Source organism: Acipenser ruthenus, chromosome 1 (assembly GCF_902713425.1).
Source record: "Acipenser ruthenus chromosome 1, fAciRut3.2 maternal haplotype, whole genome shotgun sequence".
Lineage (NCBI taxonomy): Eukaryota > Metazoa > Chordata > Actinopteri > Acipenseriformes > Acipenseridae > Acipenser > Acipenser ruthenus.
The window spans coordinates 58,094,554-58,109,042 of record NC_081189.1 but is presented as its reverse complement, the minus strand read 5'-3'; positions in this window follow the sequence as shown (position 1 = coordinate 58,109,042).

Genomic DNA, 14,489 nt, shown 5'->3' with positions numbered 1-14,489 from the left:
GGCTCTCCCAGCGCCAGCCTATGCCAAAAAAGGGGAAGAGTGGCCAGTCCCGGAGGCGAGTGAGAGAGGTACTGCCTGCCCGAGTGCCAGAGAGGGAGGAGCTGCCTACCCAAGAGCAAGATGAGGGGGTCAGTTGTGACACCTACCTCAGCGCTCGCGAGGCCTCAAGTTGGTGCCTCGTCTGCGGGGAGTGGGGGCACTTTGTGATCAAGGAGGAGGAGGAACTGTGATAAAGAGAGAAAGAGTCGATGTTGTAAATCTCCCTCCCGATCGGAAAGGACGCTGTGTAAGGACGGTGGTATGCTGCCTCCTAGATGGACTGCCTGGACAGTAGGCGGAAACCGGAAGGTGATCATATTAGGGGGAGCGCGTAGTTGCATGTACCCGGAAAGATTCTGTTGCAATCAGCTGCGGGACGGCCCTCTATTGGAGAACCCATGGCAACGGATTGATTGCGGGGAGGGCTTTGTGGGTACAAAGGGGAAGCAGCTATGTCAATACTCCACCTTGCGCTGATAAACGAAAACAGACGGCCGGAGCTTGTATTGTTTTATTGTTTTGGGTTATGTGTGTTTTGTGTTGCAGAGGAGGAGTGAGCACCGCAGAGCTGTAGCTACAGAGCCAGCAGAGGAGGAGTGAGCTGCGGACCGGCAATATATATAGAGCACGTCCCTGCACTGCACAGCACAGCACCGCACCGCACCACTCACGGCACCACACTTCTCAGGACCCGAGCGCACTGCGTGCATGGAGAACATGTGGACGGACAAAGTCCTGTTTTTTGTTTACTTTTTGTTTAAATTAAGAGAACTGCCGTGTACCCCACCCAATACCATCGCTGGTAAAGGGGTGGACTTATTTGTGTTATTGTTGTTATTTTTTTTTATTATTAAAACACGCAGACTCTTTTGGGAGAAACATTGTTTGGACCTGATTTATTCACTGTACCACTGCACCTGACCACACGGCCCCATGGCCCAAGAAGGGGGAGCCATTTCCAGTTGCACGTGCGAAGGGGCCAGCGTTACTACCAACATTGCCGCTGCTGGAGTGCCCCGTGACAATGCTAGCTACATGTCTGGAGGGACCAGCACCACCTACTCCCCCCCCCCCCCACTTCTCAGGGCTGTGGGTGGGTAGCTGGGACACCTACCTCAACGCTCTCGAGGCCTCAAGTTGGTGCCTTGTCCGCGGGGAGTGAGGAGAGGAGGAGGAGGAACAGCTGCCGGGCTGCTGGAGGGCCCAGCACCGCTGCCAGCATTGCCACTGCCAGCATTGCCACAGCCGGAGTACCCCACACCCCTGCCAGCTGCACAGCCGGAGGTACCGGCGTTGCCACTGACGTTACTCCAAGGTTGCCGGGGCTCGCACCTCTTCCAGCTGCTGCACCTGCTCGGTTGCCGGCCTGCACTCCCAGTGTCTAGACCACGTCGCCTGGGTCAACTGTCACCGGTTCTCGGTCTCCGGGGGGGGGCATCAGGGTCCGGTCCAGCCAGCCCTCCAACCCGCCCACGGAAGTCCACATGGAGAAAGATGGATATGAGGGGAGGGGTTGGTGTTTTAGGGAGGGAGGTGGCCATTTATGGCCAGGTGTGCTGTGCACAGGGGAGGGAGGTATGTGAGGTATAAGGTGTGTGTGTGTGTGTGTGTGGGTGTGTGTGGAGGTAGAGAAAACACGCAGAGATGTGGCTGGGGCCATAAGTGAATGATTAATCGGTAATGAGGCTCCAGCCACAGAAGTGGAATCACGGGTTTAGAGAGGTTAATGTCGGTGTTGGTGAAGGTACATGTTGCTGTGTTGCTGTCCTGTTTTGTGTGAGTTTTGTGTAGACCTTTTGTTTTGGCCCTTGTGCCTTCTTTATTTGTTAATGTGTTTTGTTTAGTGTTTGTATTTGTTAATAAACGTGTGCGATTGCGCTTCACTGCAGCTTTCTTGTCTCTCTTCCTGCCCATGACATCTTGGGCCATGACGCTACCCTGTCACAGGCCCTCACTTATTTGTTCACCAATTAGCATTTCTGGCACATACTCTGAAATCTATCATGGGCAAAACATACTGTAGATGCCAAAATTGTCTTGAATGAATTTTCTTTAAAAAGGTCTTTTTAAAGAAAGAAACCATTCAAGGTCATTAACCCATACAATTCAAAGGTACCGGTACTACAACAATCTCCCTTTAATTTTACTACAGACCCTCCAAACAGTGGTAGCATTCTGAACACTTCCAAAAATTTGTTTTTATGATATTATTATACAAGGTGAACAGTCTGAAAGCTCGGTTATAAACCTCTAAAGGATTACAAAATAACTCAACTCAGTCAGCTGCCTAAGGGAGTTCAATACATACACACACACACAATTTTCACAAAGCTTGCACTTTCAGCTATGCACAAAGAGTCAAGCTCCATTTGTGAAGCAGACTCATTTTTATAACTCAACTCAGTCAACTATAGGAGAGATTTTTTCACAAAATCTGAAGTATGTAACTATAATCACTGCAGTGATGGGTTTTTAAAACAGGCAGCTTATTCCAACCACGAGCTGTCACTTATTGGCACGTGAAATTCTGCAAGTGAAAATTGACATTGGAAATTCTGCAACTGAAAAACCACTGTTTGCTGTATCAGCTAACCATATTTGCTGAGGCATCACAGACCATTGTACACAAACCTTGATATCTGAAAGTTTCATATTTCAAGCTGGGACTTGGCTTCCAAATCAACCAGCACAACAGGAGTCCCAGTTCTGCGGCAGCTGTTTGCATAAAACAGATTGGCTTGGCTCAGCAACAACCAATTTTAGGTTTTGGACTGGGCAACAGAACAGGACCAGCTCCCCCCTTCTGGGCACTTGACGCACCGGCTCCATCCTTCTGGACGCGCGGGCTCCCCCCATTTGGGCATAAGACGTTTGGGCTCCTCCCACTTGGACGCAAGATGTTCGAGCTCCTCCCACTGGACGGTCAGGCTTCCATCTCTTGGTTTTTGGGGTGATGGGGTCAAAACCATTCAAGTGCACCCGACACTGTCCCCTCCGAATAAGCCTCCCAGAAGCGTGGGTCTTTGTAGGGGCAGTCCTCTGGGTCATGCCCAAATTCTCTGCACATGACGCACAGGGTTGTCCCTTCAGTCCTCCACTGCTCCTGTTCTGTTGCCCAGTCCAGGGGTCCTCGTCGGGTTGGATCCTATGACCACCACCTCCTCTCCTGTTCCTCCCAGGGCTGCTGTTGCTGGCTGTGCTTCTATCTCCTTCCCATCCTCGTCTCTCTCAAAAATAATAACAAAAATAAGGCACCTGCAGTACCTACTCTGGTCTGAGTCCAGGAGGCGCTAAATCCCACGCTGGACATAACGTGTGACAGGGATGGCTGAGGTGGTAATGTCAGGCCAGAAGCAGGAACTGAAATACACAGGTACTACTCGGGTGCAAAGCACTCTCTGGCGCTATGTTTATTTTTAACAAAAATAAGCAAAATATTTTAACAAAAAGAAAATACTGCTCATAAAGGTAAACAAAAACAGGTCTTGCACACAAAATCCAAACATGAGTCCAATGAGTGCTGGGGCTTCCAGTACTCATTGCAGTTTTGTTTTTACTTTTGGTTTCATTTTGTTTTGTTTACCTTTGCTTTGCTTTGCTTTCCTTCTCTCGTCTCTCTCTCACATACATTCCTCCTCCAAACAACCCACCCCGAACAGGAGAAGCTGCAGGCTTTTATCCCTGTGACCAGCTATAGCGCTCAGTGTTTTTACTAATTAATAACAAACAAAAGATTTAAAAAAAACAACCACAAACAAAAGGGCACGTTGGCCAAGCCAATAGAAATAAACAAATAAGTATCATGCTGGCGCTCTCCCATACAGCAGTGTGGAGTAGTGGTTAGGGCTCTGGACTCTTGACCGGAGGGTTGTGGATTCAATCCCTGGTAGGGGACACTGCTGCTGTACCCTTGAGCAAGGTACATTACCTAGATTGCTCCAGTAAAAACCCAACTGTATAAATGGGTAACTGTATGTAAAAATAATGTGATATCTTGTAACAATTGTAAGTCGCCCTGGATAAGGGCATCTGCTAAGAAATAAATAATAATAATAACACTCTTTTCTGTACACCCCTCCTCTGAGCGCAGATAGCTGCAGGCTTTTATATTCTGGCCGAGGGGTTAACCAGCTAGTAATTAATTATTATCCCTCGGCCAGAGTCTGCACGAGTTTAGTAAGGATGCGTGACTGTCAGCTAGTTAAATAATCAGTAGCTGATCAGTCACGCATCCTCACAAGGTTTTTAAAAATATATACAAAACAATAACAAATATGCTTAATAATGCCGTAATAAACATATAGAAATCATAATATAAATAAATAATAAACAAAGGGGTGGGACACTCCGCCACATTCCTACATTTAGCTCAGTAAATACAGTAAATCTTTGCAGCTTTTTCTCAACACCTCCTGTAGGTCCTAAACAATAAACCATTGTAGTTAGTTAGAAAGATGGAAATGAAATCATGTTTTTCATTAAAGTCTAAATACCTTTAAATGCCATTTTTATTCTGAGTGGTTCTGGTTTGGATGGCTCCAATATTGCGTCCTTATCCTTTTTTTTAGGTATCTGTCTTAAGCTGTTTTGGAGAACTGTCAGGCATTTAACTTAATTCATAATTTCAATATGACCCTTACTCTCTTTATTACTGTATATAAGGGTACCATGTCGAAATACATTATCTCATTAGCTTGGGGTTAAGGTTACGGTGAGGGTTAGAAATGAGTTTTCCCATTCCACGCTGAAGCCCAAGCTGATAGCTACTTGGGATCCAAATATATACATGTTTTATGTTAATCATGTAATGCAGATATTTTAAATACAATACATGCTTCTGTTACTTTACATGCTGAGTACTACAACTCATTGTATGCTAGTCTATCAGATAAGCCTCACTAAATAGATTGCTGTTGATGAAGCCAGTCATCACATTACTACAGTTTTAGGTCTCTGCATTGGTTAAGTTCAGATAGACTTTGTTGCTTTTGGTTTTATTGACCTTGGACCTGTTTTTTTTTATTGTGCATCTTACTCCCGGAAAATGGAAAGCAAAACCTTGGTTACCACTCCATTAAAGTATTACTTAAACTGTTCAGACGCGAAAATAAGCTGGAAGAGTCTTTGCTGTAGATTTTCAAGTTCCACCATGAGTTAATGTGATAGCATATGACCTATTGTGTTTTATACTCCAGTTCCTTCAGATCCTGTCAATTTGCAAAAATCATTCATACGAGGAAGTTCTTGTTTGTTAAAAGGTTTCACCAGGAAAATCCCACTGAAACAAAACAAAACATCACATTTTTGGGAGTCCTTGGGGGAATCTCATAAAGAGGAAATGGTGCACAAAAGCAATACAATGTACAAGCTAAGAATGTGCTTCAAGTGCTTGCACAACACTATCTGCCTCTTTTCATAACTGCTCTAGAAGCAGGTTTTATGCAACATAAAAAACTAAAAATGTAACAACGAGAGGAGGCCATTGTACACAGTACTCTAAGTGTGATCTCACCAGTGCATTATACAACCTCATCATAACCTCCTTGGATTTGTACTCTACACTTTTGACTACATACCCAAGCATTCTGTTTACACTTTTGATTGCATCCCCGCACAGTGTGGTTGCTGACAGTGATGAGTCTATTTTACAGTTTTGTGACCGGCATGTAACACTTTACCTTTTGTTGACAGTAAAGTTTATTTGCCACGTTTCTGCCCAGCCCTGCATGCAGTGTAAAGCTTTTTGGATTTCCTGGGTGCCTGTAAGCATGTCCGACTGATCACACTCTCAACCGATGCATAGTCATTGGGAGGAGAAATGTGCTAAACAATTATCAGTCACTATGAAATTCCCCTGAATACTTTGAAATAACATACCTTTTGAATGCAAATTTAGATTTCTTCCAAAATGTAGTATATATATATATATATATATATATATATATATATATATATATATATATATATATATATATATATATATATAAACACTACCAATCCACAGATCACAAATGTTGTTCGACATCGCCCGGGGCTTTGTTGAATCCAGCAGAAGCATTTGCGCTGCCGGAAATTCTGGGGCTGGAGCCCAAGTAAAGGGAACGGCTGGCTACAGAGAAGGGGGGAGAGGTGAGGAGACCACCTCCACCTGCAATAGTTACACTGCTGGAGTACACAGCACCGCTGCCACTGCCAGAGTGTCCCACGCTGAGGGCAGCCTTACTGCTGCTAGCGCCACCACCAGGGGAGGCCTGTTTGTCACCGCCTGGGGGTCTTTTGCTGCTGACCCCCAAGGATTTGCTGTGGCCTCTGGCGGCATTGCTGCTGACAGCATGCCTGCTGTTAGCATTGTGGCTGCCAGCGTTGCCACTGGCAGCATTTCCGCTGCCGGGGTGGGGCTTAGGTTGGCCAGGGTGCCCTTGGCTCACCGTGCACCAGCGACCCCTGTAGTCTGGCTGGGTGCCTGCGGGTTTGCCTGTAAACTGCCCAGAGCTGCAATGTCCTCCGACGCTGTAGCTCTGAGGTGGCTGCGTGGTGGGCCTACAGTGTGAAAAAGAAGCAGTTGGCTGGAGGTTCGGAGGACAGCGAGTGTTCATCTTCGCTGCTGTCGAGGGTGGTAGCTGTGAGCTGAGCCTAAAAATAATTGGCTATTCCAAATTGGGAGAAAAAATTATCAAAACAATTGCCGACTACTAAGTAAAACAAAAACATAAAAAAACCCAAAAAACATATTGTTTAATTTGTATAAAACACAATGTTTTGTTATTACTGTTTACAGCCTGGATGGGGTTAAAATGCCCCATCCAGATAAAATCGTGAGAATGCATGGTCAACAGCCAGTATATCAATAAGCACTCGCTGTTGACCATGCATTCTCACGATTTTATCTGGATGGGGCATTTTAACCCCATCCAGGCTGTAAGTGTATGAGAAACCCGTGCCAAATGTGGTTGTGGGGTAAATTAGGTAACTGATAGCCAGTTGACCCCTCGGCCACAATATTAAAGACCTGCAGCTTTGGCTGCACGGGGAGTGTGTTCAGAAGCGGAACAAGACAAGAAAGTCAAATAATAGAAAGCAATTGCTACCCGTGCTGGTTTACACCAGCAAGATACTTGTTTTTCTTTCATGTCTGTGTTGTCTGTTTGTTTTGGCTATCGTGCCGTTTATTTTGTATAAGTGTTCTGTTTTGTTTAAACTTTTTATTTATTAATAAAAACACGCTGCGCCTTCATACCCCAGTTCTGTCTCTGTGTGTGCTATTCTCTTCCTGGCCTGACGTCATCACAAAGCCAGCCTAACACACCCCGCCACTGCATCTTCACTTTCATCTGTTTCCGTCAAATCTGCGAAACCAGGGTACATATAGTACAAACAAACTCATGTTGTGGCAATCAGTGGTTAAATCTGCTGGACACTTTCTCTAAAATTGCTGCTTGCAATACAGCTTGACGGCACTTATTCCACTTTTTGAGCAAATTATGGTGATGCAGTAATATTCATCATCCTATTCATACCTTTAGTTAGCTTTAGTTCCTGTTATCACTGACACAATACACTATTGCTTAGTGTCACAGGGTCAGGTATTGTCCCGCTGTTAGTTGGGGTTCCTTAAATGAACGGTTATCTCTGAAGGATGAGTGACGAAAGGATCTTGGTCCTCACCGCCAAAACTATTTGTCCCTGTTTACTCTATCAGTCACTTCACTGTAGACCTATGGGTATGTGCCTGTTCTGTGCATACTTCTAATCACGTCAATACAACTTCACCTTATTGAGGGCAAGGCGGGGCTCAGGATTTAGTTACACAGTGGCTACCTGAGTTAACAGTGATAGTAAATATCAAATATGAAATAGGAAATCCCTCCCTCCCAAATCTAACAGAACAGGTGAGATACCTCTACTCTGAGATACAAATAATACAGACTTCTATTAATGAACATTCATACAAAAGTATACATTTCAAACTACTATTATGGATTATTTTTATATTTGGATAACAGAAAAGAAAAATAAGGTTAGGCAGATTATTGAGTTTATCTTGCTTAACCTCAATAGTCATATATTTCTGTAAAACTCAATCAATATTTGACAAAATCAAAAATAGCAATGAAAATTTCTTACACTGTTCAGTATATCATTACTTTAAATCAATTATGATTGATCTTGATGCTATAGTTTTTAGAACCTCAGTTTAACTGTTGTATATTAACATATACAATAACCCTTATTCACTTTGTGGTTAAGTATTTCACTGTATTAATTAAATTAAACTCAGATTTCAATTCAATTAACCTTCTAAATTGTTAAACCAGTTGTTAGGATGTGGGTGGTGCTGTAAAAATAAAATGTCCACAAGGAAAGTATATTTACAAAAAGGTCCCGTTTTATTTAAAGAAACGATCCCCTCTACCAGCAATGGTATCATGGATTAAACGGTAGGCTTGCAGTCCAAAACAAAAAGTTTTCCAAAAATAATCCAACAATAATCACAGTCCAAGGTGCACAGGTTGGGGGGTGTGGCAGTGCAGGTGCTCAGAGTGCTGGAACAGGTTGACGGGGTGTGGCAGTGCAGGTGCTCAGAGTGCTGGAACAGGTTGAGGGGGTGTGGCAGTGCAGGTGCTCAGAGTGCTGGAACAGGTTAAGGTGGTGTGGCAGTGCAGGTGCTCAGAGTGCTGGAACAGGCTGAGGGGGTGTGGCAGTGCAGGTGCTCAGAGTGCTGGAACAGGTTGAGAGGGTGTGGCAGTGCAGGTGCTCAGAGTGCTGGAACAGGTTGAGGGTGTGTGACAGTGCAGGTGCTCAGAGTGCTGGAACAGGTTGACGGGGTGTGGCAGTGCAGGTGCTCAGAGTGCTGGAACAGGTTGAGGGGGTGTGGCAGTGCAGGTGCTCAGAGTGCTGGAACAGGTTAAGGTGGTGTGGCAGTGCAGGTGCTCAGAGTGCTGGAACAGGCTGAGGGGGTGTGGCAGTGCAGGTGCTCAGAGTGCTGGAACAGGCTGAGGGGGTGTGGCAGTGCAGATGCTCAAAGTGCTGGAACAGGTTGAGGGGGTGTGGCAGTGCAGGTGCTCAAAGTGCTGGAACAGGTTGAGGTGGTGTGACAGTGCAGGTGCTCAGAGTGCTGGAACAGGTTGAGAGGGTGTGGCAGTGCAGGTGCTCAGAGTGCTGGAACAGGTTGACGGGGTGTGGCAGTGCAGGTGCTCAGAGTGCTGGAACAGGTTGAGGGGGTGTGGCAGTGCAGGTGCTCAGAGTGCTGGAACAGGTTAAGGTGGTGTGGCAGTGCAAGTGCTCAGAGTGCTGGAACAGGCTGAGGGGGTGTGGCAGTGCAGGTGCTCAGAGTGCTGGAACAGGCTGAGGTGGTGTGGCAGTGCAGGTGCTCAGAGTGCTGGAACAGGTTGACGGGGTGTGGCAGTGCAGGTGCTCAGAGTGCTGGAACAGGTTGAGGTGGTGTGGCAGTGCAGGTGCTCAGAGTGCTGGAACAGGCTGAGGGGGTGTGGCAGTGCAGAGGGGGTGTGGCAGTGCAGGTGCTCAGAGTGCTGGAACAGGTTGAGGGGGTGTGGCAGTGCAGGTGCTCAGAGTGCTGGAACAGGCTGAGGGGGTGTGGCAGTGCAGGTGCTCAGAGTGCTGGAACAGGCTGAGGTGGTGTGGCAGTGCAGGTGCTCAGAGTGCTGGAACAGGTTGAGGTGGTGTGGCAGTGCAGGTGCTCAGAGTGCTGGAACAGGCTGAGGGGGTGTGGCAGTGCAGGTGCTCAGAGTGTTGGAACAGGTTGACGGGGTGTGGCAGTGTAGATGATCCAGGTGGTAGTGCTGACTTCATTGCTTCAGCTCCTGTGGTACTCGCCTACCAAAACAAAAACAACAATGCTCCGGCGTCTCATTGTTTCAGAGTACAGGGCTGTACTCAAGTAGCTGCATACCTTTGTACTGCTAAACTCCTCACTGTGATCGGTACAGTGCCATGCTCTATCCAATCGCTGTGCGCCCCACAGCTGATCACAATAGAGTTGTTCAGCAGTCTTTCAGCTACGCCCTTTCACCAAGATGGCCGACTTCTGGTTCCATCCTACCATCGAGTCGTCCCATCTCTGTGAAGTCATACCAACAACCTTACCAACAGCTCAGATTCCTACTCTCCCGTTCCCACCAGTATTTCTGCATATTAACATAAATAACAAATAAAAGTTCAGTATAGTTACGATCATGACGTCTTCAATATCAATGTTTCCCACTCAGGATCCAACAAACGTCTGGGAGGATGTCACTGGGCTGGCAGGGTAATGACAAGTCTGTTGAAGCACTGCAGCTCCTTTAACAACCACCCTAACAGAACTAGCTTTTTCTGTTTGGGGTGGCAGCTACTGGACTGCACAACTCTTGACAGGCGCAGCACCTCTCTCTCCCTCAGGCAAAGACTAGCATTTTCTATCTGCACACATCACAATGTCCCCTGCACATATCAGGCTAGACACCTAACCTCACCCAGAATTTTACTTTTGTTTTCTTCTTTTAAAATACAGTTCAGTTTCTGGGTCTAATAAATCTTTACAAATTTTCCAGTTGGCACTTCACTTAACATAGTGCTTGCCTTTTCGGATTCAATGTACTACGTAAACAAATTACTTTCTTTTATACTGCGCCATACTCATTAGTTCGTTTAACTACACTTTTCTTTCTGAAGCAACTTTCACCGACACTTTCTTTTCAGATTTCCCAGTCCTGGTCAGAGAAACTCTGTCTTCTTTTTAAAAGTATTTCACGAGACAGGAGCCAGGCCTGCGTAAAGGGACTACTAGAATAAAGAGACTAAGTGCTTGTGACTTTAGCAACAGAATAGGGGTTTCCCCTTCACTACTCTGAGAACCGCCCTCGCTGAAGTTAGGCTGAAGCAATCGACCTCCAAGGCTGGGAAACGAGGTATCTTCCCCCAAGGGGAAACTAAGGAAGGATAGAGTTCTCCCTGGCTTACTGAAACATCTAATTGAGAGAGGTCAGACTCGGCTGACGCTCCGAGGCCGCATGGAGAGTCTCGCGATCTATGCAGGGAGAACAAAAGCTCCCCCCCCCCCCCCCCCCCAGCTGTAAGAGCCACCTTTGATAAGCTGAGTCAATTACTAACTTGAAAGTTGGGAACAAACTTTGTTCTCCGAAGGGGAGACTGGCATGGGTGAAAATGAATAGATTTAAGCAAGAGAATGGAAAACGAAATGTAGTTAGAAAAGCTTTGGCCAGGGGTCCCCTCTGACCAGCGGAAACCTTCCTCTCGGAGGGCGAGACGACATTGTCAGCTTCTAAGGTTGGGAAGTGAGCATCACTTGCCCCCAAAAGAGGACCTCGGGCTCCCCACAACTGCAAAGAAGATAGAAAATTGTGTTAGTTAGAAAAAGTTAGTTAGTGACTAATTGCACTTTTTTATACTAATCTAACCACTTTGTGAAGAGAAAAATAAACCCTTTTTGTGGCAGGAAACCTCTGGTGGTCCTGGCGGAGAGATGGCCCCCACTCCAGGCATGCTAGCAATACTTTGTTGAGTAGAAATAATATCAAGGAGAGGAGAGTGAATGTAAGATTCCACTGCAGAGGAAGCCCCATTGCCGATTTTTTTAAAATTAAGGACTGGTTGATTTGAACTTTGTTTGCTGAATGAATGAATGAATGAATGAATTATCTGTTTTAGAAATGCTAAGAAAAAGGAGAGAGTGAGAGTCAATAATGATAGAGAGGTCGCAGGAATGAAGGCCCAGGGATGGAAAACTTGAGGTGGAGGGGACAGCAAACTCAGAACAGCAAAGAAAACCAAAGAATGCAGAAAGACAAAGGGATTCCATGACTAGATCGTCAAAAGGAGAAAAGCAACCTTGGCGCAGAATTGAGATGAGGCGATAGAGAATATCTAATGTGATATCGAGACGGGAAGAAGCAGGGTAACTTTTTGCCATTCCCCTAAATAGAAGTCGAACAGCAGGGATAGATGAGAGAGGAGGACAGGAAATGCACGATAAGCGATAATGGTATTGCATTCCAGCTAGATAAGTTTTGATAGTTCCCAGGGAGAGATGTAGCTTGTCTTTTGCATGAGGAGGTTGTGTGGTCCAATGGTTAAAGAGAAGGGCTTGTAACCAGGAGGTCCCCGGTTCAAATCCCGGGTCAGCCACTGACTCACTGTGTGACCCTGAGCAAGTCTCTTAACCTCCTTGTGCACCGTCTTTCAGGTGAGACATGGTTGTAAGTGACTGTGCAGCTGATGCATAGTTCACACACCCTAGTCTTGGATAAAGGCGTTTGCTAAATAAACTAATATTAATAACGAGAAAACAAAGAATGACATTGCAGACAGTTGTGAAAGTGGACCAGCCGGTTGAATAGGAGGAGCGGGTAGAAGGAGGGAGGGTATCGGATATATAATCTTGAGCTGAAGTCAGTAGATTGCAAATGGATGAATTTAGTTGAAAATCAGTTCACTGAATGGAGGAATGGGTAGAAGGAAAGGTTGAGCTGAGGGAGCCAGGCGTCTGAATTGAGTAATCTCAAGTAAGGCTGTGGATTTAAGATGAGGAGGAAGATTTATGGTTTCTGGAGGCCAGACATCTGACCATTGATTAGAACCATTGATTAACCCTTTGCAGTCCATTTATTAAGTGCGCGTCAGGCGCGTCAGGTCCAATTTATTTTCACACGTGCAGTTAATTTTAGACGCGCTGTTTAAAAGTATTTTTTTCCACAGTCAAATGGGTTTAAATGGCCCTGCATATCAACAAAGCACTCACTAGGCATCTCCAGCCCTGTCCCACCCTTTCGTTCGCTATAGCTTTCACATATGCTAAGAAATAAATAATAATAATAGTCGTACATACCGATCAATCATCTCCTGATCACTCGTTTTATCACCAAACGCCTCAATAATGCGATCCAAGTCATTATTTTATTACTATAACATCTCAAAAAAGCTCTGCAAATGTCTGTGATATTCTCTGAGCGCTGATGCACTACCAGCCAGCTTGTTTCCTAATGACCGCCCCTATCTGATGCCAGAGGCAAGTATGACTGTTCATGAGATATGCCTTTTTTTTGTTTTTTTTTCGGCTTGTCTCGGCCATTGAATGGTTTTCTCGGCTTTTTCCGGAGGAAAAACGACTAAAAACCAGTTTTTTGCGTCTTTTTGATGACCTGATAGGAATAAATATAATGTCAGACCAGGTCCGACATAGGACCGCAATGGGTTAAGAAAAATTCCACCACAACCGATAGATCATCCATATGAAGTGAGAGGTCGTGTGGGGCAGAAATGAAGTCATCATAAAACAGAGAAAGGCAATTCCAGTGCTGTAGGACCACATCCTAATGTCTTTCTGGGCTTCAAATTGAAATGTCCGAGGAGTGAAAGAAGGTTCTGTTTAGAAATGAAATGGTTGATCTCAAAGGACTGAGAGAGCGAATGTGTTCCAGTATCAGGAGGCAGTCAGGCTTCAAATTGAATAGTATCCAATGTTATTCCTAGGAACTCAAGGGAGGGATTGATGAGAGAGTCGATGACTTCTGGTTCTTTTATAGCTGATTGGAGGGTTTTACAAACCATAGAGGAAGAAGGGCGGATTTTGTAGAAAGGCCAGAAATGAGATAATTAACAAAAAAATTATCAGGGTGATATTAAAGAGTATCTGATAGAGCCTGGATGTTGATGGGGTGTGGCAAAGTGGTTAACTGTGTGCAGGTGAAGGTAATGCAGCAGTGATTAATAAACAGACAAACAATTATAATCCAGATGCAATGTTGTTTAATGGTTTTTAAATCCAATGGCCTGAAGGCAAAACAACAGTAAATAATAACAATGGTAATGAAGCAATACAGTGGCGTGTATTGCTTATTTGTAATCCGCGGGTTGGCCCCGAAATAATAACAGTCCCATTTTTAGTTCACCCATATGTAACACATACACAAACACAAACACCAGTCCACAGTGCGTGCTTTAGTGCTTGTGGTGAATACAGTTCTTAGTGCAAACAAAAAGTGCAGCATTGTTGATCCGGGTTTAGTGCTAGCCTTTGGCGACAGCTCCGTATCGTGTTAGCCGTCCAAATAATTACACACAGTATTATCAATGACAAACAAAAACAAACAAAACACTCACGTTTCACAACACAAGTTCTCCTTCTGGTCATTTAATACAATCATTCACAAAGGAACAGATCACATCACTACGTCCTCTTTTTATAACATCACCCATGACCCCTTGGTCAACGAGAACATCCGCTCCTCCAATCTGCGGATGCAACGCCATTTCCCGTTCAGGTCATTGAGTTCATGTACCATAGCTCTGCCCCCTTTCTAGATGGCCGGCTTCCATCTAACCCTGGGAATAAACTGTCGTGCCATTTAGTCCAGGGTACTCTGTTCCCTTTACACAGCTCCCTCGCACGTTGGGATGGAGATTTAACACCAAGAATCATTTAATCTCTGTCA